The 25497-nt window shown below is 39.2% G+C and overlaps 1 pseudogene; it reads left to right on the top strand.

Moving 5' to 3' along the window:
• The window catches only part of LOC101617776, an 87981-nt pseudogene extending 68008 nt beyond the window's left edge, over nucleotides 1-19973 (top strand).
• The last annotated feature ends 5524 nt before the right edge of the window (nucleotides 19974-25497 follow it).

Below are 25497 nucleotides of genomic sequence, written 5' to 3'. Positions count from 1 at the left end.
TTCCTTTCCACTAAGCAGATCTCAGCCAGTAAGAAAGCCATTGGCTACCCATCTGTGCAGGGTGCCTCCATTGCACAGGTGTGTACATTGTGTCAGGCTGGTTGCTTTTGTATAACAGTGTCCCCTGCTCCATCCAACATCGTTGACCTTCCCCCACCCCCCAGCAGCTCATATAGCACTTTTAAGCATTATATGGGAAGACCATCTTCTTTCCAGATTCCAGCCAGATCTCCTGATGCTCTGTGTTGGCAGCATGTGGTGTCTTCAGCAATAGGGTTTTACCCTTTTACCTCAGGCAGGTAATCAAGTGCCTTGACAGAAGTCTGTCTTGTTTTGGGGACCTTATAGGTCTCTCTGATCAACAGCTCAATGTGGATTATAACCAATTTTTTTTTTTTTTTTTTTTTTTTTGGTTTGTTGAGGTAGGGTCTCACTCTAGTCCAGGGATCTGGATTTCACTGTGTAGTCTCAGGCTAACCTCATACTGATGGTGATCCTTCTACCTCTGCCTCCCAATTGTGGGGATTAAAGACATGCATCACCATACCCACTTCATGTAAACAATTTCTGGTACTGGAAGTTACAAGCCAGGGCCAAATATTTTAGGATTAGGCTTCATTCCATACTCTCCAAGGCCTTTCTTACCAGATGACTCCCCCATATTCCTATTGAGAGTTATATCTTTTAGTCTACTATCCAGGAGGAAGACTTCTATGGTACCAATTTATTTTGGATTTAGGTGATTTTTTTTCTTTTCTTTTTCTTTTTCTTTTTCTTTTTCTTCCTTCCTTCCTTCCTTCCTTCCTTCCTTCCTTCCTTCCTTCCTTCCTTCCTTCCTTCCTTTCTTTCTTTCTTTCTTTCCTTATTTCTCTTTTTCTTTCTTTTTTTTGGTTTTTCGAGGTAGGGTCTCACTGTAGCTCAAATGGACCTGGAATTCACTATGTAGTTTCAGGGTGGCCTCAAATTCACAGAGATCCTCCTACCTCTGCCTCCCGAGTACTGGGATTAAAGGCATGCACCACCATGCCCAGCTCTGGATTTACTTTTGTGGGTGTCTCCCCCTGACCTTCTGTTCCCATCCTCCCAAATGCTTCCATCCCTTTTATCTGTCAGGTATGCCTGCAACTCAAGCTGTTCCATCTTAGGAACCACAGGTGAGGAAGAATATAAAGCATTTGTCTTTCTGTGCTTGTATGAATTTGCTAAGTAGGATCCTCATTTTTTCCCCTCTGACTTCCTTTAGATATTTGATCACATTAGACATGGCTGATTTAAACTATCTAGGCTTTGGATTTAGTTTAGTTATGGAGTGCTGGTGTAACACGCACAATGCCTTAGGTTTGATCTTTAACATCTTTCTCCTACACACACACACACTGACACACAAATTTTAACCTAGAAAGTTATATTTCCTTAGGAGCAGTTGAGCCCACTACCATAATGTTCTATCTTGCATCAGACCCAAAACAATACAGCCAGGTTCCATGGACTGAAGCCTTTGAAACTGTGAGCCAAAGTAAATCTTTTCCCCTTTAAATTGACTTTCTAAAGAATTTTGACATAGAAGCAGAAAGCTAACTAATATACACTGCATACCTTAACACACTACCTGTAAGAACTACATGAATTACTTTATGTAAAAACCCTTAACATAATGTCTGGCATATATTAAATATTCTAAAAATATTTTTGTGAGTGTGAACATGTGGGAACAGAAAGAGAGGAGAGGGAGAGAGAAGAGACACAGAAAAAAAACCACATATTCTTTTCCTGATGCTTAGGACTCTTTGGAACCATGGATTTCTGTATATCATGCTACATCATGCTACATTCAACTTTGCATAACTTACAGCTTGTGTTGGATATTAAGTTAATCAAGAGATGAAAGAAAGAACATCTGAGGGGTTGAATGTAGTTGAATCCTAGGAGAGGATTGAGCAGAGCACTCTATTGTAGGGCCAGAGAAATTCCAGGATGTGAATTAAAACTGAGACGTAATAGTCAGGCTGAAAAAATAGGTCTGTTAGGCATATTGGACCTAAAGACCAAGGCCAAAGATAATATAATAGAAAACTATGAATCAGAACTTAAAAACTCAAGAACAAGAAAATTGACATAAGAGAATATGAAGACTGAGGAAAGAAACATAGATGTATAAATTCAGGTACAAAGGTCTTATACAATGCTCAGTTAGGAATTAGGAACTACACTTCCTAAGTAGCGTGAGGGATAAATAAGTAAAGCAAACTTCCTTGCAAATAACCCTTGATAATTCTTGCTTGTTTTCCTAACACCATAGAAGTTCCTTATGCTTAAAAGCCAGGGTCAGAAAACTATGGTTTATGAACTAAATCAGAGGCATTGCTCTTTCTAAAATAATAAGTATAGTTTTAATGGAACATAGCCATACATGGCCATTTACTTATGTATTGTCTATGACCATTTTTATGTAACAGTGACTAGGTTGAATAAGACCCTATATGACATAAAAGCCAAAAATATTCACTATCTAGCTATTTTGTATAGAAAAAAGTATCCCAGCTTCTAGTCTAACACCACAAGCACAATATAGTGTTCTCTGTAGCTTAGAATCGAGAAGAGGTATTTAAGAAATTAGGGACATAGATGAATTTTTAAGCTACCATCTACAGAAAAATACCCTTACCTTCCTTAAAAGAGGATAGGTGATAAATCAGGAAAAGATGTGTGTGTGTGTGTGTGTGTGTGTGTGTGTGTGTGTGTGTGTGTGTATTTACAACCACACACTGACTGACATCAGCAAAGCAGAAGAATTTCAGATTACATATTCATTTACAGAATTTTTGATACTAGATATCAATAATTTGCATTTGTTTAAGATTAAATTAATATATTTAAGAATAACTGGCCTCATTTTATTTAATATAAGCAAGCAACTGATTTTGCCTGGGTTCTCAACGTTCTTTCACATCTTCCCAACTGCTAATGAGCTCCCTCTTTGAAAATACCAGACTCCAATAGATTGTATGACCACATCACTCAATGGATAAGAATGAGTTTCAGTATGTTCACAAATTCTTTGTGTTTAAGTGTTAGTTCTGGTGTACATGGGCAATTTATTACCTCCAGGTTAAACACATTTTATGCTCATCCATCCATACACTCTCTCCAGAAGAAATTGTCATAATCACCAATTGTTTAGTGCAGCAGGAGCAAAGGGACCCATCACCTCAATCTCACCAAAATGACTCATTTTAGCAAGATCAGTTGGCTGAGATTTGCCTAACCAAAAAGTAGGCAACTAAATTTTGGCAAAGACCCTATGTGATAATAGGTAAAAGAGGTTATGCCAGAGTGGGTGGTGCTGTTCAAGGAAGTTCTGGCTGGGTATATTTGGCATGGTGAGGCTGAGGGGCTCAGAACCAGGATGACAGTTCCTACAATGAGATAAATGAAGACACCCACGAGGGAGAGAACAACAATGGCTCCTGCCTAGGGTGGCTGCAGCCTGCCCACTGGACAGGAGGAGTGCCTGACTAATTGCATCACTGCCTGTCTCTATATAGCACCGTTTGTTTATTGAAGGTCCTCTTCTTTGTCCTGAACAAATTGACCTATTTGCTTCACTTTGTGCATTTAATTTTCATCTGTACATTTGCAAAATACCCCATCGGTGTTCATTATGCTAAATTAATATTAGTGTTTCTGTAAGACAACCATCAGCCCTCATTTTCACTAACTCTTTCCCACCTCTCCCCCCATCCCTTGACTAATAGATATCATTTCAACAGTTTGACTAACTGCCGTGTTATAGAAAAGGCAGTAATTTATACTGATGTAATGGCCGTGATAAAAATCATTTGTGTGCTGATTTTATAAATTAGGGTGGAAATGTGAGTGCCTCTGAAAAATGAAGGGCTACCACATGGATTCCACTGTTGCTAATGCTTCATACCTTTCTGCTTCATTAAACCAATTTCACGGGGAGATGAGTGAGAGGAAGAAGCTGTGCTGCTTATGAGATGCAACAATGGTTTATTGAAAGAAACGGGGCTAAGATTAAATTAAGTGCTACTCAAGAAATATGGAAATACAAAAATATTCAGGCTTCTAGATGAGTAATTCAAAAATATGATAAGTTAGCTCTTTCACACGCCAAAAATGGTCTCATCGTAATTGCATAGAACCAAACTCACAGCCTGCTAATTAATATTGAAGAGTTCCTTGAAATGACTCTTATGAGTGGGAGAATCCAAGAATAAATTTATCCCATTTCCTTTTGGACATCATGTCAACTCACCATTTTTGATGAGATCTTTTCTGATAATATTGGATCTTTAAAATGCCTCCTCAGTGGTTTGCTCAATCTTGAGAAGTAAACGCTGATTCGAGACAAAAGGGGAAGGAGCCAAATGAAGGCACGTGGCAGAAAGTATTCAGGCCATTCATTGGCAATTGCCAATTACCAAACATCGCTAGTTGGTCCTTCCTTTGTCTCCAGGTTTCAGGTGAGCACACGAGCTGAATACAGATTTATGTTGGTTGGTGTTTCGCTGCTCCTTTTTGGACAATTGGAGGTGGAGACACTGCAAAAGAAAGCATTGATTGGCATGCCCTTAAGAGCAGGTACCAAAGAATTGGGTTGGAGCCATAGCTACTGTTCATCTAAATTGCCTCCTATTCCCCCCATTTTGATGAGCTTGAAGTTTTCACTTTCTAGCAACTAAACCCTATTTGTTCCCTGAATTGTGAAGGATGTAAATACAAAGGGATTCATTCATTAAATAAGAGGCTTATGAATACTTGGTGTTTTTTTCTTAATGCAGAATTTCAAAGTGCAGCTGAGGAGCTGCCATTTTCCTCCCCCTCACAATAAGATCTCTGTGTGTAAGTGACCCAAGTCCTGGGGTTGAGTCCAGCTCTCAGATTAGCACAGAAAACACGTACGGATGCAACTTTCAAACCACCCCCTCTCACTGGTGGTAAGAAGGGGTTCAAAAAAGTGTTCATTTGGGATGGGAGGGAAGGATTTTTGAGTTTATAATCTGGAGGTTTATATGCCATGAGTCAGAGAATATGTACCCTTAGCTCAAATGGGAAACTTATTTATTTGTTTGTAGTCTGTTGATACCACCCTAGAATCTACATCCAAGCAGTTAATAGAAAATGTTTACAGTCATAATGAATGCTTTTCATCACATTGTCATAAAGGGACTTGTGGCACTTATCTTCTGAAACTCTTTATTGCTCTTAGCTGATGAGCATGTCCACTATCATCAAAGAAGGGAAAATGTGCCACCCAAATTCCTGTCTATTGATGTCTTAAAAACTACTTGTCCTTGTTTTGAACGTTATAAAAAGCATATGTCAGACAGGAGAGATGGCTTAGCAGTTAAGCCTAAGGACCCAGGCTTGACTCTCCAGAACCCACGTCATCAGATACAAATGATGGTACATGTGTCTAGAGTTCATTTGCAGTGGCTAAAGGCCCTGACGCAACAATTCTCTCTCATGACAATAAAATAAATAAATAAAAGCATGTATTTTACTCGAAATTAAAAATAAACTTAAAGAAAATTGACTTTTTGAGAAATGTTGTTATTAGATTGAAATATGTCTGGTATAGAGCTTTCAACTAAGTGGTAATGTTAAACCTCAACATCCCAATCCATAAAATGTGATCTCTACATTTTATCCTAATAGGAAGATCCTATTTTCTGCATGCCTTCTGTTTACAAACTGGCTTGGAGGAAGCTATGGTGGCTTGATTCAGGTGTCCCCCCATAAACTTAGGTGTTCTGAATTCTAGGTTCCCAGCTGATGGCAATTGGAAATTAAAACCTACTGGAGGTGGTGTATTACTGGAAGCGGGCTTATGGGAGTTATTGCTGGTTTCCCCATTCCAGTGTTTGGCATTGTCCTGCTGCTGTTGTCTACCTGATATTGGCCAGGAGGTAATGTCTACCCTTTGCTCATGCCATCATTTTCTCTTGCCATCGTGGAGCTTCCTCTCAAGTCTGTAAGTCAAAATAAACCTTTTTTTCCCCCTACAACCTGCTCTTAGCTGGGTGATTTCTGCAAGCCATATGAATCTGGATGCAACAGTAAAGTTGTTACCAAGAGTGGGGTTACTGCTAGATACCTGACTGTCCTCAGCTTTTTGGAGCTGATTTTCAAAAGGAATGGGAAATGATTTGAAACCTTGGCCTAAGAGATTCCTTGCACTGCTGTTAAGTACAGCTTGATGGACTATTCTGGTCAGAGTTGAAAGATTTGAATGCAGTAAGAACTATGGATTGTGAGGTTTGGCTTGTGAGGGTGAGAAAGAGCTTTGCCTGGCCTGGGGTAGAAGCAGTTTGTGTGAGAGGCTTGCTGTGATGCCCATGTCCTGAGAACTTGTGCAGGGTTGCTTTGTGTAGAAACAAATTCATGTGAGCAGAGGAATATGGTACAGAAAGAAATAAAATCTTTGTGCTGCAACTTTTGCCCATCCAGCTGCAAATGTATAAGAGATTATAACTATTGAGATTAGGCCAGCTGACCTTCATTGGGACAACAAAAAGAATGCAGTCTTTTGAAGGGGACTGAATGCTAAAGGAGTGTCCTGTGCATCAAAGTCTCCCTTATTTCCCCCTGGATTAACAAACTGGCTCTCCACCTGGTATTATGGAGTATAGAAATGCAGGAAAGAAAGAGACATTTAATTTGCAACACAGTCCTGTGTTTTGGAAATCTCCTTGGGCAGTGTGAAGCAAGTTTGCTGGATGCCTGCATGGAGACCCGATGGAGCCATGAGGATGGACCATGATTTGCAGTAGAGACCCACTGTAGATGCCAGGACCACAAGATGGCTGCTAAGGAGTGCTGCTGGACCCAGATGAAGCTTTTCTGGACCGTGAGTAGTCTAGCTTTAGGAGTGGAATTGGAACTCCAGAGACTTGTTGCTGCTTAGAATTATTGGATTTGGAGATTTGTCATTGACTAAAGTTGTTGGACTTGGAGCTACAGAGCTTGATGTTTGCCCTGGTTGTTTTAATTCTTGTATTGGTTGAATATTTATTTTGCACTACCCAATGCCATCTTTTGTAGTGTGAATGTTTATTTTGTGTCATTATGTTTTGGGGGGGATTTTTGTTATTGTGGCTCAGTTAAAAGACCTTGGATTTGGGGGTGTTTGAACATCATTTTGATTGATAAAAATTATAGGGGCTTTTAAAGTAGGATGAATGTATTGTATTTTATATCATGTATGGTTATCAGTTTATGGGGACCAGGCATGGAATGTGGTGCAGACTGAAATAGAAGCCTTGGACAAGCCAGATGTTCATAGCTTCAGAGAATTCACTGCCAATAATTCATAAAAACTATCTCAAGTCCTAAATATTCCATAGTAATGTCACAGAGTAGGATTCCATTCTAGAGTCCTGAAGTCTTAAGGACAAAAAAACATGCATTAGATTGGGGAGAAGGAAAACAGGAAGCCTTAAAAGAGTATGCTTCCACTCATGTCTAATTCTGACAGTTCCTCTTTCTGCTGAAAAACGCGAGATTCATTTATACCAAATACAGTTACTGTGGCTCCAGGACTACTTAACACTGAAGAATTCAGTTCTTTTACATAGTGGTCTGTCTCCTATTCTGGGTGGCTAGAGCTCCAGGTATGCTTGATGATGTTGGGAAGACTCACAAGGAGTGTTATTTTCTACCTATTTACACATGCAGTATGACGCCCAAAACTTCCTAATCCATACTAGGTACACTCATGTAATTGCCAATTCCAAAAAACAGACATTTCCAAGGAAGGTGAAAGGCCTACCTATAGAGATACATTGTTTACCAAATTCTCAACTGGTAATTTGCAAAATTGAGCACTTATTGGAATAAATTGGAGGCCTTGTTAGGAAGAAGTCTATTACCTAACTTTCAGATTAGTGATGCATTAGAGTTGGGGAAGGGCTTGAGGTTTTGCATTTCTAGAAAATTCCCAGATGATTATGATGCTGATAGTCTGAAGAACACAAGATCAACAAGCCCTATTGCTATATCTAATTGTCCTCAAACATTTCTGGACAATAAACTCACCTGGGGATCTTTAAAGAAAAGAAAAAAGGAAAAGATAATCCAAAGCCCATTGTGTGCATTATACCAATGCAAGTCTCTGGGAAGCATTAATATGTGAGTGTGTGTGTGTGTTTGTGTGTGCCTGTTCTTGAGGATGCAGATATACATGTTTGTGTGTGTAGAGCATACATACATATATGTGTGCTTGCATGTGGAGGACAGAGGACAACCTGTAGTGTCACTCCTTATAGATTCCATCCACCCCTTTTGAGACTGGGTCTTTCTTTAGCCTGAAACTGGCCAGGTAGGCTGGACTGGCACAGAAGCCACAGGAATTTACCTTTCTCTACTTCATCAATACACTGACCACAAGTGCATTTCACCATGCTTTTTAATTTTTATTTATTTTTTATTTATTTGAGAGTGACAGGCAGAGAGAGAAAGAGGCAGATAGAGAGAGGGAGAGAGAATAGGCATGCCAGGGCCTTCAGCCACTGCAAAGTAACTCCAGATGTGTGCATGCCCTTGTGCATCTGGATAACGTGGGTCCTGGAGAATTGAGCCTTGAACTGGGGTCCTTCGGCTTCACAGGCAAGTGCTTAACCACTAATCCATCTCTCTAGCCCTTACCATGCTTTTTAAACATCAGTTCTAGTAATCAAACTCAGGTCCTCGTGCTTGCAAAGCATACATTTTACTGTGTTATTTCCCCAACCTCTAGTCATTTCTTATAACTCTTCAGTTCATCCAAATGAATAGCTGTGTGTGTGTGTGTGTGTGTGTGTGTGTGTGTGTGTGTGTTGGTTTTTGAGATAAGGTCTCACTGTAGCCTAGGCTGACCTAGAATTCACTACGTAGTCTCAGGCTGGCCTTGAATTCACATCAATCCTCCTACCTAGGCATCCCAGGTTCTAGGATTAAAGGTATGAACCACATACCTTTATGTTATGTTATGGTGCATGCCATCAACCCCAGAACTCAGAGGGCAGAGGTAGGAGGATCACCATGAGTTCGAGACCACCCTGAAACTACATAGTGAATTCCAGGTTAGCCTGGGCTAGAGTGAGACCCTACCTCAAAAAACAAAAATAACAACAAAAAAGTCAAGATACAATAGGTTGTGCAAGCATCTGACATTTGTTTGCAATAGCAAGAGACCCTGTGAACACACACACACACACACACACACACACACACACACACACATACATACCATACATACCACATAGACACATAAATAAAAATTACCAAAGACCTTACCAGATAGCTCACCCAAAAAGATATACAGATGACAAATATGCATGCAAAAAGATACTTGAATCGTATGTATCACAAAAGTACAAATTATAATAACAATGAAAATCAGATGAATATCTATCAGAAGGGCCAAACTGAGAACAAGTGCTGACAAGAATACAAAGCAAAAGGAACTAATATTTATGACTATTATGAATGCAAAATGGAAATATCACTTGGATAATCATAAGTCATTTCTTATAAAACTAAACATAATATTGCCAGCACTTGTACTCCTTAGTATTTATCCAAATGGTTAACTTATAGCTATCCAAAACATTGCACATACTTACTGCTATGGTTTGGCTATAATTTGTGTTTCCTTTAAAGGTAGATTTGCAAAGTCTTGATCTTCAGGATTATGGTACTGGGAAGCTCTATGGATCTTTTAGTGTTACAGGAACTAGTGAGAGGTCCTTATGTCATTGAAGTTATGCTCTAAAAGAAGGCCTTTCTTTCTCTCGTGTGTGAATTAGAATGTAAAATGCGCCACATAGACTCATATATCTAAATACTTAATCCCCAGTTGCTGACACTGTTTAGGAAACTTGTGGAACCTTTACTAGATGGAATCTTACTGGAGGAAGTGTGTACTGTGGAGAGAGCAGAGTCTGGATGTGTAATAGCTCAGCCCCTTTTGCCATTCTCCCTCTGTCTTGTTCCTTCTTCCACCATTATAGACTTCCACTTGAAACTGCAAGCCAAAGACAAACCCTTTCTTTCCTTGAAATGTTTCTCTTTGTGTACTTTTTCCCAGCAATGAGAAAGTAACTGCTACAGAAAATTAGCTCTGAGGCAGTCGGGGGTGGGGAGCATTGTTGTTATTAAACTGACCATGTGAATTTTAGTATTTGGAGCTTGTTTGTGGAAAGAAGGCAGAAATATTTGGAACTTTGGATTAGAGCAGTCTTGTAGTAGTATAAGTAAGCAGAGACTAATGGGCCATTTCAGTGGGAGTTAAGAAGATCAGAAGACTGAAAAATGTGGCTAAGCTTCATGCAGAGCTGGTGATAGAGGTTGGCAGCAGCTGTTGTGCTGGTTTTAGAAAAAAAAAAAAAAGCAAGATGGAAGGAATCATGCATGGCACTATAGTTCCATAGTGCTACTGAGGCTAAACAATGGAAGCCAGGGTAGAAGTTCCTGCAAGGAGCCTCGAGAGGCCAATACATGAAGCTGTGAAGGTGAACAATAAGTGGCAATAAGAACATGAGAATGTTGCCGATGACAAAGCAATAGAATATATACCAAGAAAAGCTGCAAAATCAGGGTGGATCCAGAGAACAAGAAACAACTGGAAACACAGCTGGAGTGCAGGACATTTTGGAACCCAGAAGAAATCATTAGTAGTTCCAGTTACCAGACATAAAGTTACAGCATTTGATATTTTTTCCTGTTGAGATTTAGTGTTGCTTTAGTGTAATCTTTCCTTGCTATGCCCTCCATTCCTCCCTTTTGGAAGAGGAATGTGTGTTCTGTATCATTATATGTTGAAAGTATACAAATTTTGTTTTCACTTCACAGTCCTCATAGTTAAGAAACTACTTTGACATCATGGATCTTGAACCATTGTAGGACTGGTAAACCCTATGAGAACTTTTAAGTTCAACTGAATGTATTTCATACTATGAGATGGGCATGTGCCATAGTGGCCAAAGGTAGAATGCGGTGGTTTGAATATAAAATATCCTCCATAAACTTATGTGTATAAATAGTTAATTCCCAGTTGGTGGCACTGTTTGGGAATAATGTGGAATCTTTAGGAGATGGACCCTTGTTGCAGGAAGTATGTCACTGGGGAAAGCTCGGGAGGTGTTAGAGCCCAGCATTGCTTACTATTCTTCCTTTCTTTACTTCTTCCCTAATACAAAGTGATGCCTGTTTTCTGATCGTGCCATAATTTTCCCATCATGATAAACTTCCACTTGCAACTGTAAGTCACAAATAAACCTTTTCGTTCCTGAATCTACTTCTCATCAGGTATTTTTTGTCCCAGCATTGAGAAAGTAACTGATTTTCATGACCTCCCTTTAGCTCTCTCTCTCTCTCTCTCTCTCTCTCTCTCTCTCTCTCTCTCTCTCTCTCTCTCTCTGTGTGTGTGTGTGTGTGTGTGTGTGTGTGTGTGTGTGTGTGTGTGTGTGTTGTGTCCTCCAGTGTAAAGTGTGAATGCTTGTTTCTACATACTCACTTCAGGAGGCACTGCCCTTACCAGAGGCCAAAACCATGAGTTACATGATCTTGAATGAGAATCTCCAAGAATGTGAAAAAAAAAAAAAACATATCTCTTTATAAAGTTAATTGCTTCAAGTATTTCATGTCAGTCATGCCAAGGTGACTAACCATGAATTTGTATCAGCTTTGTTCATAAAAGTTAAATCTTGTAGGCAAACAAGTTGCCTTAGAGTGAGTGGATAAACTGTGGTTCATTCAGACAATAGAATATTATTCAGTGCTCAAAGAAATGAACCATGAAACTATGAAAAGACATAGATTAAACTGAAGTGCATATTACCAGGTAAAATAGGTCAATCTACAAAGGCTATATACTATATGATTCTGACATTCTAGAAAAGGCATAACTATGGAGACAATTGTGAAAAAAAAAAATCAGTGGTTGTCAAGGGTTGTGGGGAAGGTGAATAGGCATAGCAAAAAGCATTTTTAGAGAAGTGAAATTACTGTGTTTGATATCTATGGTGGGTACATATAATGCCACTATAAATTTGTCCATACACACAGAATACATAATGCAAGAAGTATACTTTACTGCCAGCTATGGATTTGGGTGATAATGTATTCGTTAGTTGTAGCAAATGTATCACTCTGGTACCAGACACTGATAGAGGGAGAGGCTGTGATTGTATTGGAGAAGGGATATACTGAAATTTTCTGTACCTTATGTTTAATTGCACTATGAATTTAAAATTACCTTAAAATAAAATCTGTTATTTTTTTTGAGCATAGCTATTTTTTTTTTAATGTGAGAGAGCAAGAGCAAGAGAGAAAGAGAGAGAGAGAGACTTGGCTTGCCAGGGCCTCCAGCCAATGCAACTGAACTCCAGATGTGTGTGTCCCCTTGTGCTATGTGCGACCTTGTGTGCATGTGTCACCTGTGTGTCTGGCTTACATAGGACCTAGAGAATTGAACATGGGTCCTTAGGCTTTACATGTAAGCACCTTAACCACTAAGCCATCTCTTCAGCCCTATTTTTGAGGTAGGGTCTCACTCTAGTCCAAGCTAACCTGAAATTCACTATGTAGTCTCTCATGTAGGCCTCAAATTTACAGTGGTCTTCCTACCTCAGCCCCGAGTTATGGGATTAAAGACTTGCCGCATTATGCCTGGTTGTCTGTTAACAATTTTAAGATAAAAAGCATTACCTATTAAAATATGTGGAATACAGTATAGAAAAATTATATCATAAATGCTTATAACATATAAAAGATAATTTTCAAACCAATAATATTAATTTTTACCACAATGGGCTAGAAAGATAGTTAAGGCACTTGCCTGAAAAGCCAATGGACTCTGGTGTGATTCCTCAGGTCCTACATAAGCCAGATGCAAATGGTGGCACATGCATGTGGAGTTAGTTTGTAGCTGCTAAAGGCTCTTGCATGCCATTTCTATCTTACTCTCCCCCCCCTCCCTCTCTCTCTCTCAAATAAATGAAATAAATTTAGAAGTATTTTTGCCTCAAGAAAAAGGGGAAAAATAGGCCCAAACAAGCAGAAGGAAGTTAATGCCATGGAAGAAAACAATACTAACTAAAACAGAAAAACTTGCAGAGAAAATCCAAGGAAATCAATGGAAGACAGCACTTGTTCTATAAGACCAAAGCTAGTAAAATTGACAAACCTTTAGCAAGGCTGACAAACATAAAAAGAGATACAAATACACACTAGCAGAAATGAAGTAGAGGATCTCACTTCAGAGCCTGTATCCACTGAAAGGAAAATAAGAATACTACGAATATCCTTAGGCCCATAAATATGACAACTTAGGAGTAAAATACCAATTTCTACAACTCATAAAAGCAACAGAGATGAAATAGACTTCTAAATTGCCTTGGAGCCTTCACAGAAATTTAATTTTTAAATAAAAATCCCTCCCCTTAAAATATTCAGGTCAATTTGCTTTCACTTGAGAATTGTATCCAAAATTTAAAGAATAGTGCTAGAGTGCTGGAGAGATGGCTTAGCAGATAAGGTGTTAGCCTGCAAAGCCAAAGGACTTCGGTTCAACTCCCCAGGACCCATATCAGCCATATGCACAAAGTGACACATGCATCTGGAGTTCATTGACTGTGGCTGGAGACCCTGGCATGCCAATTCTCTCTCATTCTCTGTTTCTCTTTCACTTTCCTGCTCTCTATAGCAAATAAATAAATAAACATTTTTAAAAGTAAAAAAAATAAAGAAAGAAAGAATAGGGCTAGAGAGATGGCTCAGCGGTTAAGCTCTTGCCTGTGAAGCCTAAGGATCCCGGTTCGAGGCTTGATTCCACAGGACCCACGTTAACCAGATGCACAAGGGGGCTCGTGCGTCTGGAGTTCGTTTGAAGTGGCTGGAGGTCCTGGCATGCCCATTCTCTCTCTCTCTCTCTCTCTCTCTCTCTCTCTCTCTCTCTCTCTCTCTCTCTCTCATTGCCTCTTCCTCTGTCTGTCACTCTCAAATAAATAAATTTTAACAAATTTAAAAAAACTAAATAAAGAATAAATAGTGATCTTATTCAAATTCTCTCAAAACTTAGAAAACAGAGGCTAAAAGGTGGAAGGAGGACTAATCAAAACTAAAGAGGTTTTGAATAACACATGTGGAAACCTACTTCTGTTAGCTAATTAAAACTATGTAAGTTAAAAAGAGAGAGAGAGAGAGTTGGGCTGAATAACCCTACAGGGGTATAAATGCTGTGTCCAGAAGCCATATGTTTTTGCAGAAAAATTTGTGCCAGGGTTAGAATACCTCCCAGTGAAGCATTAGTCAGTGAGGCTCCCATGGTCCCTGAAACAGTGCAAGTTATTGTCAAGGTTCTTGCTTCCCAGCCAGAAATAGATGATAAGACTTTATTGCTGAAGACACTACATACTTCAGCTGCAGGACACTAAAATCAAGCTAGAACTGAACTGGAAGTCAGTTGATTAGCATTCCTAGTGCTAGAAAGTGCTATGCAGCCTTCTGGAGGAGAACAGTCTTCAATGGCCTTAATCAGCAGTGGATCCTGTAAGCTACACAACTGGGCACCTAGTCAAAATATACCTACTAGTGCAATGGTGGCATGTCTGTTATTGAGGTAACTGAATAGTCCCTAATTTTATTTGAGACCCACTCTGTGGCAATGATTTCACATCTGATACTGGAAACCTAGTCAAAAGCCTATGGCTTGGAGGGTCATACATCTTAGGGGGGAAGTTACTAGTGTTTAACTACATAGATAACTATGCCAACCAGATTTCCCTCTAAATACTTATGTCTGCACATATACATTAGTGCTGGTTTTCCTTTTGGTTAGGGAAGTCTCTCTTTTCAGATAGTGGTGACTGATGGAGAGACCCAAAATCATCAAAGTGCTGGGAATAAGTGATAGTTGAGTGTTTAGCCCTTAATGATACATCTCTATCATACCCTACAAGGCTCAGAGATCACTGTGGAAGAGGTGACAGAAAGAATGTAAAGGCCTAAGTGTGGAGAGGAGTGTTCTGAAGTCCTGTTTCCCAAACATAAAGTAATCATTGTATTCCTGATCTCACAGCCCACTTGTTATCTGCACAAGACCTGCATAATATCAGGCCCACCAAAAGGTTGTTGTGGATAATAGAGGAGGGCAAACAAAGGATATCAATGTAGAAGAGGTAAGAGGGAAAAAATGTGGTTTCAGTGGAAGGGTAGAGGGAGAAAAAAACTGGTGGAAGGGGATTATATAAATTTTGTCAGCATTATTCTTTTTTTGTTTTTTTGAGGTAAGGTATCTCTCTAGCCCAGGCTGACCTGGAATTCACTTTGTAGCCTAAGGGTGACCTCGACTCATGGTTATCCTCCTACCCCTGACTCCCGAGTGCTGTGATAAAAGGTATGTGCTACCACACCCAGATCTTCAATATGCTTTTCATTGGGAATTTATTATATGAACATATTACATATGGGTTATATTCCCATCTGGTTATACTCTTATGTTCTTCTCCATCACTGGTTTCAGTATTTACTATGGGGTCATGAATTCACCAGTCAGACTCTGGGGGATACAATGGTTCATAATGCACCTTGCCACACTGTGGCTCTTACATTATTTCATTCACTTCTTCTTCAATGTTCCCTGAGCCTTGGAGGGCACATTATAAGTCTCTGTTAGTGTTGGGTTCTCAGTAGCCTCTGAATTTCTGCTTTGATGAGTTTTGAGTCTCCTCATTAACTAGCTGTCTGGAGGAGATTTTATGGCTAGCAGTGAAAGCAGCACTCTATATTTAATCAGCCATCTCCTCTGCAACATTTCCTTGGCAAATGTTATAGAGATGCACTGTTTTGGGTTAGGCAGTCAGCTTTCTTTACTTGGCATACTGATGGGTCTTGCTGGTATTTGCTTCCATCTATAAAAAGCAGATTCTCTAGACAAGAATGAGAATTGATATATAGAAAACAATTTGACAAGCATACCCTCTCATTTTAGCCAAAGAACAGTGGAACCTTCCCTCTAGGGTCTATGACCTTCCAAGCCATGGGCTTCTGATGTGGTTCTGAGTATCAGGTATGAATTTTATCCCTCTGAGCAGGCTTCATATCTAATAAGAGACCAGCGGATTACCCATAGCCTATGTGGCATTATTGTACTGGTTTGTACATCTTGCCCAGCTGGTTGATTTTGTAGCTTGCAGGATCCCTTGCTTGTTCACATTGTTGGTGACCATTATTCCCCAGCATCTCCCATAGCACTTTGCAACATTTTCAGGGCTAAACTTTAGGGAGCAGTCTTCCTTCTCAGTTACAGCATGATCTCTCAAAGTCCTAAAAAACCACAGCCTATGGTGTCTTCAGCAGTAGGATCTTACCATTTAGACCTGGTAGGTAACCAAGTGCTTTGGCAATGGACTGCATTATTTGGGCGGTTTCATGGGCCTCCCTGATCAACAGCTACAAGTACAACTACAGTGGTAACGCAATTTTGCTGGTGGGATTTACCAGCAACAGCCTGTGGTTTTAGGGTAAAATTTTCTCCACTCCTGCAGGATGTTTCTGTCAAAGCTATCCTTGACTTATTCTCTCTTTCTCTCTCTCTCTTTTATTAAGGGAATAGCTTTTAATTAGTTAACAAAGAGGAAGGTTCTATAGTACTGATTCATGTGTCCATTCTTTTTATGTATCTTTCCTATCCCTCCCTCCCTTATCACCCCCCCTAGACTCTTCTATGCCCTATATTCTGTCCCTCCATTTGCTTGTGAAGTATCCCCTTATTGCAGTCTGGTTTGCATTGCTGGTAGAAATCACCCAACCAAGAGCAGCTTCTGGGAAAAAGAGATTTATTTTGGCTTACAGGCTCGAGGGGAAGCTCTACGATGGCAAGGGAAAACGATGGCATGAGCAGAGGGTGGACATCACCCCCTGGCCAACATAAGGTGGACCACAGCAACAGGAGGGTATGCCAAACACTGGCAAGGGGAAATTGGCTATAACACCCATAAGCCCGCCCCCAACAATATACTCCCTTAAGGAGTCGTTAATTCCCAAATCTCCATCAGCTGGGAACCTAGCATTCAGAACACCTAAGTTTATGAGGGACACCTGAATCAATCCACCACACCCCTCCTCTCATTGCTTGGTGTTACCCTTCTCTCCAAGACTCATTTTAGCTTCCTTACCAATACTACTAATTCTTAATACAACGTGGAAAAGAATGTGAACAAATAAGATAAGATTACTGTAGTTTATTACCTGTAGATGATACCTATTTTGTCCAATCAGACTTCTCCATGATTGTCCACTATCTTCAAGCCTAAGAATGAGATGTGTTCTTATTTTTCAACTCTTCATTTATGAAGGCTCCTATGTTACATAAAGCCTTCAAATCAATCTGTACTCATTTCTCTTATTTAATTTGTCTTTGGGAGTCTTATTTTCAGGCAGAACCACTAAGAGAATTCAGGAAAGCCTTTTCCTCCTACAGTATGAAAAGTAATATCCACCCCAATATAGTTTGCTTAACTAAATTTGGTACACAAATTAAAATATTAAAGAAGATGACATGATTCTGTTTGTAATAGACTCCATTCCAAAATGCTTAAAGGTGATAAACTCCTTCAGCAAAGTAGCAGGATACAAAATCAATGCACAAAAATCAGTAGCCTTTCTATATGCAAATGGCAAAGATACAGAGAAAGAAATAAGTGACATTGACCCATTTTCAATAGCAACAAAAAAATAAAATACCTTGGAATAACATTAGTCAAAGAAGTGAAAGATCTATACAATGAAAACATAAAATCACTCAAAAAAGAAATTGAGGAGGACTTGAGAAAATGGAAAGACCCCCCCCCCCCAATGCTCCTGGATAGGCAGAATTAACATTGTGAAAATGGCAATCCTTCCAAAGGCAATCTACAGATTTAATGCCATTCCCATCAAAATCCCAACATGGTTCTTCACAGAGATAGAAAAATTGATCTCAAATTCACATGGAAAAGCAGAAGGCCTTGGATATCCAAACATATTCTCAGTGAAAGAAACACCTCTGGAGGCATCACCATACCTGATCTAATGCTTTATTACAAAGCCATAGCAATAAAAACTGCATGGTGCTGGCATAAAAACGGGAGTATAGACCAATAGAATAGACTTGAGGACCCAGACTTTGGGTCAGGTAACTGCAGCTACTTGATATTTGACAAAGGCCCTAAAAATATAGGCTGGAAAAAAGACAGTTTCTTCAACAAATGGTGCGGGACAACATGGATAGCCATATGAAGTAAATTAAAACTAACTGATCTGTTCAGTGGAACAGAACCCATAGCTGGAGCTGGGAAACAAGTCTAAACCATATCCAAAAATGAGCCTGCTCTCCAGTTAAACTCTCCCTAAAAAAAAAAAAAAAAAATGGTTATCACATTTACTTGGTGCTAACTTTACTCTCCATTGGAGAATCTGCTTCTCTTTTTCAGATAGACACAGATCCTAAGGAGAGAACCACCCCATCATACCTCAAAAGGGCCCCAGCTGAAACTAAGAGTAATTGGTGAAGCATGCAAGAATGCTGTTTTCTTGGCAAACCGGGAACCAGCACAATGGTGAAGGAGATAGATACAGAGAACAATCAACCCCTACCAAACCAGATATCCAGAGACACAGAGGCACCCAAGATCTTAACATGGAAGCAGACCTAACATGAACCCAACATGGCTCAGGGAAATTTGCAGAAAAGAGGGCAGAAAGAATGTCAGAGCCACATGTTGGATCATGACACTCAAAGGCATTTCATCCTATGCCAAACTAAAGGCTAACCCCACAATGCACAACCCATATACCCCAACAAGAAGGATCCCTGTGGAGGAGGGAGGATAGGTTAATAATGGTACCAACTTGACTGTATTCACTGACTACAAAAAAGAGAATATGACTTAAAGTACAAAAAAATCACTAAAAAAGTCAGCTAATGTATTATATCTACAGTCCATTAAAGATAAATCAGCTCATCACATAAGTTGGTTTAAAAAACAGTTTAGGTGCCTTTATTTTCTCTCAGGCAACTGTTGCTGTGTTGTCAGTCTGGGCCTTTCTGCCACAGTGGACCCAAGTTTTCAACACAGTTATTACCAGGCTGCTGAAGTCAATCAAACCATAGAGAAGGTACCCAAGTCTATGAAAGAATGTGTACAAATGGTATCAGCAACAGCTGGAACTGACTTGAGAACAGGGAATAAAACTAATGGCTCCAGAAGCCAGGAGTGGGGGCTCATGCCTTTACACTCAGTTCTCAGAAGACTGAGAAAAATTGTTCATTTTGTATGATGAAACTGATACTAAGGTTCCTGAAGACAAGAAGAAACACCTCCTTATTTGGGGTATTCTCAGATTGAGGACTGTAGTAGTAGTCATCCATCCATTGGTTGCTAAATAAATAAAAAGCAAAGTGTCTACATACAACAGTTGGAAAAGAAGTTATGTTTATTAGAGTTGGTGATAAAATCAGAAATATGCTTCAACATTCTCATTTTGACCATTTTATGATGCTATTCAAAGAAATAGGAAGAAAGAACCTTACTTTTGGAGATGTGCCAGTCATCATTCTTGAATTATTAAACTCTGGATGTGAGTCTAAGAAGGTTGTATGACATTTAATCGAGATCTGATGTCTCCTGTAAGACAGAAGCAAAGCACATCTTGTCTCCTGACACTATGATCAATGCTGAAAGCATGAGCGTTGATGACAGTGATACTGATGTTCTGCACGAATGTAGTTTGGCCAGCATCATGTCCACTCCCTGAAGGAGTCCACCACTAGTGAGCACAAGGCCACAGTGATGGCTACAAACAACACCAGCAAGAACGCTTTTGAGGTGATTGACAGATTGACTTTGACATTCAACCGCACCCGCCAAGCTGTTATCACAAAAGAGTTGATTGAAATTTTCTCTGGTCCTGCCACTCTGGATTAATGAAAATCAAGTTCCATCTTCAGATAAGGGATTAAAAAGAAAAATTCAGCAAGCTGATGTCATTTTTAATCTATTGCTGTCTTTTGTCAGAAGAAATTTGACACAATGGTTAAATTACTAAAGACAGCAAGATGTTTGTAAATTATCTTACAATAAAAACTTACAATGAGAAAAAAATAAATATATCAAATTCAACAACCATTCATAATAAAAACAAAATGAAAATTTATAGAATATCAACCTTAAACTGATAGGTAATGTCTATAAAAGCACCACAAACAATGAGAGAAGGCTGAATATTTTCTCCCTTTACATCTAAAAATGCAAGCTTTCACAACATTAATATGCTAATGTATGGTATGGCCCTTCTATAAGGAAAGAAAAAGAAATAAAATACATGAAGATTGCTGAAGAAGGAATAAAATTATTTTTGTTTGCATATGAAATGAACATAGAAAAATCCAAGAGAATAATACAACTCTTAGAACTTATGAGTTCATTAAAATCATAAGGTAGAAGAACAGCATAGAAAGAACAATTATATTCCTTTAAACTAATAATGAACATGCAGAAAACAAAATGAAAAACAGAGTATCATTTGCAAACACACACACACACACACACACACACACACACACACACACACGCACAAGAATTAAAGTCATTACTGGAGGAATTAGTTCCATATCCCCACCACAAATACCCAGATCTCTAGAGGTTCATGTCCTTTTGATAAAATGGTATGTTTGTATAAAATGTATGCATGTCTTCATGTGTAGTTTATATCATCTTTAGATTATTTATAGAACTTGTGACAATATAAATTCTATCTATATAGTTGTTATATTGTATTGTTTAGGGAATAATAACAAGAAAATGTCTGTACATGTTGTTTTGTTATTGAATACAAGGCCTAAGGTAGCCCAGGCTGGTCTGGAACTCACTATGTAGCTGATGCCAGCCTTGACTTCCTGATATTCCTAAGAGCTGGAACAGTGTGGGCCATCACACTTGGCATTGATACAACTTTGTGACTTAATTTTTTTAAAGATTTATTTATATATATTTAGTTAGTTGAGATGAGAGAGAGAGAGAGAGAGAGAGAGAGGGACTGTCAGGGCCTCTAGCCACTGAAAATGAGCTCCAGATGCATGTGCTACCATGTGCATCTGGCTTACATGTGACCTGGAGACTTGAACCTGGGTCCTTAGGCTTTGCAGGCAAATGCCTTAACCACTAAGCCATCTCTCCAGCACTTTTTTTTTACTTAAATTTGATTGACTTTTCTGATATGGAAGTAATTAGTACAGAAAACCAACAATAAGTATAAAGACAAAACATGTCAAGAACATATATGCTTTGAGATATAAAATACTGACAAAAGAAATCTAAGAATATTTAAACAAATAATTTTATACTGTATTCTTCATTTGGAAGACTCAAAAGGAAAAAAAGAAGTCAATTTTCCCCAAGCTGTCCTATGGGTCTACTATAATTAATACCAGTAAGAATTTGGTATAAATAGATAAGCTTGTGCTAAAATTTATACAGCAAGGTACATGATTTAGAGTACTAAAAGAACCTTGAAAATAAGTATGAAGAAATAATCATGGAGGTAGGGAGATGGACTGTTGGTCAAAGGTACTTGCCTGCAAAACCTGAAGGCCTGGGTTTTATTCCCCAGTAACCAGGTGACACATGCATCTGGAGTTTGTTTTCAGTGGCAAGAGGCCCTGGTATATCCATTCTTATTCTCTCTCTTTCTCCCTCCATCTTTCTTTCTGTCCCATCCTGTCTCCCTTTATCCTTGCAGATAAATAAATTTAAAAACTTTAAAACCATTTAATAAATAATCTTGAAGAAATTTTCTTTTTGATATTAAAGGTTACCATGTAGATATGGTAATACCTACAGTGTGACATACAGAGAGAAAAGAAAAGGCCAATAACAGATCAATTGAACAAAATAGAGAATCCAGGAACAGATCCATGCCAAGGTGCACAACTGGTATTTGACAAAAGTGCAAAAGCAATTTAACAGAGGAAGTAGTTTTTCCAAAGTGATGCTGAGCCCAGTGTTGGCAGAAGAATGAACCTTGACCTAAGTCTTGCACCTTTAACACAGACAACTCAAAATGGATCATAGACTTAAAAATAAAAGGTAAGACTTGTAGAGAAAAAATGCAAAAATTTTAGGAATGGTACTTGTAGGCTTTGCTTTGGAAGCACATACCATAAAAGAAATAATAATTGTCCCCCATCAAATTAAAATGCTTCAATTGGGATCTGCTATGAGTTAGTTTAAAAAAATTATTATAAACAATAACAAAATGTAAACAGAATTATATGTCTCTGTGGGGCAAAAATAGAGTCCAAATATGATTTAGTTTAGGTAGAATGGTTAGTCTGCCAACTTTCCTTGGAGGCCTGGCTATGTGTGCAGGATATGTGCTATTGTAAAGCCCAAGTCAATTCTAGGGCATGCATTTCCTATGGCTACAACTTTTCTAAAGGGTAAATCAGTTGGAAACAACATATAATGAATGTGCCTACAGAATTCTGGGCTTTGGAAAAAGAAATACATTTGGGTAAAAGTAAGTGAAGGAGTTTACAGGAGCCTCACTTTTTGCCATTCGTACCTTAGAACTGGTTGAAATTTCAAAACCTTGGATAAGAATGCCCCTAGGCTTTATATGAAGGAAGAAGTGGCCATAATTTTAGCTGTATTTAAATTCCCACTGCTCTGAAAGAGGGGCCAACTCTCCCTGGCAGAATTTGAAATCCAAGGTTGGCCTCCTTATGATAATGTTGATGACAATGAATATTTTTGGAACCAATGCAGAAAGTTTTGCATTTCTAGGGCTGGAGAGATGGCTTAGAGGTTAAGGCATTTGCCTACAAAGCCAAAGGATCCTGGTTCTATTCTCGTTTGCAGTGGCTAGAGGCCCTGGTGAGCCCAATCTCTCTCTGTCTATCCCTCTCCTCAAATACATAAAATATATTTTAAAAAACAGCAAGAAAGTTTTGCATTTCTAGATCTGGCAAGGAAAAATCTCTTGAAGACTTTAAGTCCACTGATGGGTTTTGGGTACATAGGTATGGAGAGGAGCTGCTGCTGGTCACAAGTAACATTTATCAAAGTTACTATAGCAATTGTCTTCATTAGTTTTCTTATCTACTTGTCTCCATAGTCATGGAAAAAAATTGACTAAAGGAAATAACTCAAACTTTGGCAACTCAAGGCTACTGAATGTGTAATGTATGTGTCAGGCGTTCTACTATGTGCTTAAGCTCTTATAATAATGGCATTAGTTACGTACTATTATCATGTCTATTTTACAGATGGAGCAAGTGTGTTTTAAGGTGCTCATTGCCTTTTCTGTCAGTCCTATGCAGTTTATTACACAGGTCTCTTCCCCTCACCCTGATCCATCTCTTTCTGTCCCTTCTTCTATCTCTTCCTCCCTCCTTCTCTCTCTCGACACCCTTGCAAATTGATGGTGATCTCAGAAACTCCAGTATAAGAGTCTGCTGTAGCTCTGAAGCAGGCTAAACAGCATGAAGATTGGAATGATGCCAAAGGGTAAGGGAAGTGGAGATAAGACAAGAGCCCTAATTAACAGTTTCTATATAAAATTAATGTTTGGCTTAGAATGTAAATGGCTTCCATTATGGCATTTTCATACGTATTCCATTATACTTTGTTTCATGTTTCCCTCCTCCATTGTCCTCACTTGTGTCCCCATCCTACCTCTGGCTGGTTTCTTTTCTTCTCCTGGATAGTCTCTACTTCTGCTTTCTTATCACACACATACACACATGCACACACACACACACACACACACACACACACACACGCACACACACACACACACACACACACACTTTTTAATTAGGTTCTACATGTGAGAAATAATGCAGTATTTGTCTTTGTGGGTCTAGCTTATTTCATTTACCATGATAATCTCCAGTTGCATCCATTTTTCTACAAATGTTATGATTTCAAATAAAATGAATAAGAATCCACTGTGGGGATGGGGACCTGGCTCAGCAGTTAAAAGCACTTGCTTCATGATCTTGCCAATGCAAGTTCAATCCCCAGGACCCACATAAATTGGTGTGTGCATCTGTAATCCCAACACAAATACAGCAATGAGAGAAAACAAAAACGAGACCCTGTCTCAAACAATCTTGGAGGAGAGGACCAACAGTGGAGGTTATCATCTGACCTCCACACGTGTGGTATAACAATCATGTGTTCATACATACACACAAACAAAAATTTAGAAAAAGTGATTCCATTGTGCATATGTACCACATTTTCTTTATCCACTCATCTGCTGATGGACATGTAGACTGGGTCCATTTCTTAGCTGCGGTGAATAGAGTCACTATAATCACAGATGTGTAAGTTCCTCAATAGCATGTTGAATTACAGTCCTTTAGGTACATACCCAGGAGTGGTAAGGCTGGATTCTATGGTAGTTCTACTTCTCAGTTATTTGAGGAATCATCACACTGATTTCCACAGTGGCTGCCCAAGTTTACATGCCCACCAGCAGTCTATAGGATTGCTCTTTTTTCATATCCTTCTTTGCATTTGTTTTCTGGTTTTTTTTTTGTAGTAATTAAAAAATACTTTCATTAGATATATACATATTTAGTATGTAAACAACACATGTTGGTACCATCCTTTCCCTCCTCACTGCCCCTTTTCTGAAGAGGCCTTCCTTGTTGCGGATGCAGGTCAACCCCATGGGGATTGTGAGTCATGCATTGTGAGGACAGCAGTCAGTTATGTGGAAGAGGCAATGTCTCTGTGCATAAGGTCCCAACTTGTTGCTCTAACAATCCTTTTGCCCCATCTTCTACAAAATTCCCTGAGCCATGTTGGGTGCATTTTAAGTCTACTTTAGTGATGGGATCTTAGGAGCCTCTGGATCTCTCTCTGGTTCGGTAGGAGTTCAGTGTCCTCAGTGACTGTCTCCTTCGCCCTTGTGCTGATATCAGGTTCACTGAGAAAGCAGCACTTTTGCTTATTTCCCCAATTCCTCTATGGTTTCAGCAGGGGCCGGGGTGAAGTGTGCTGGGTCATTTACCTCCTCAGGTCCCACTGTCATCTTGTAAAGAGAAGCAGAATTTCAAATGACAAGTGAAGTCAGCACTGGTTAAATGAGATAACCATTATGAATTTACAGAGAATTTAAAGGGTGTAAACTCACCTATAGCCCAAGATTAGTGAGAACTTGGCATTAGAAAGAAAAATTGTTATCTGGATATTATTGACTTGTTTCTCAGTTCCAGATATGGTTTCCTTCCCTCTGAGCAGATCCGTTAGCCAATCCAAAAGCAGTTAGTTTCCCCCCATGGCTGTGTGCCACTATTGCACTTGTGTGAGCATCACATCAGGTTGTTTGCTTCTGAGTAGCTTAGACTTTGAGTTGCTCAGACAGATGTTGGCCACTTTCCCTGGGTAGCTTATATAGCACATTCCAGCACTAGATGGGCTAATTGTATGGGGACTG

This window comes from Jaculus jaculus, chromosome X (genome assembly GCF_020740685.1).
Source record: "Jaculus jaculus isolate mJacJac1 chromosome X, mJacJac1.mat.Y.cur, whole genome shotgun sequence".
Lineage (NCBI taxonomy): Eukaryota > Metazoa > Chordata > Mammalia > Rodentia > Dipodidae > Jaculus > Jaculus jaculus.
Note: the sequence above shows the minus strand (reverse complement) of the source record. Positions and strands in the feature narration are given on the sequence as shown.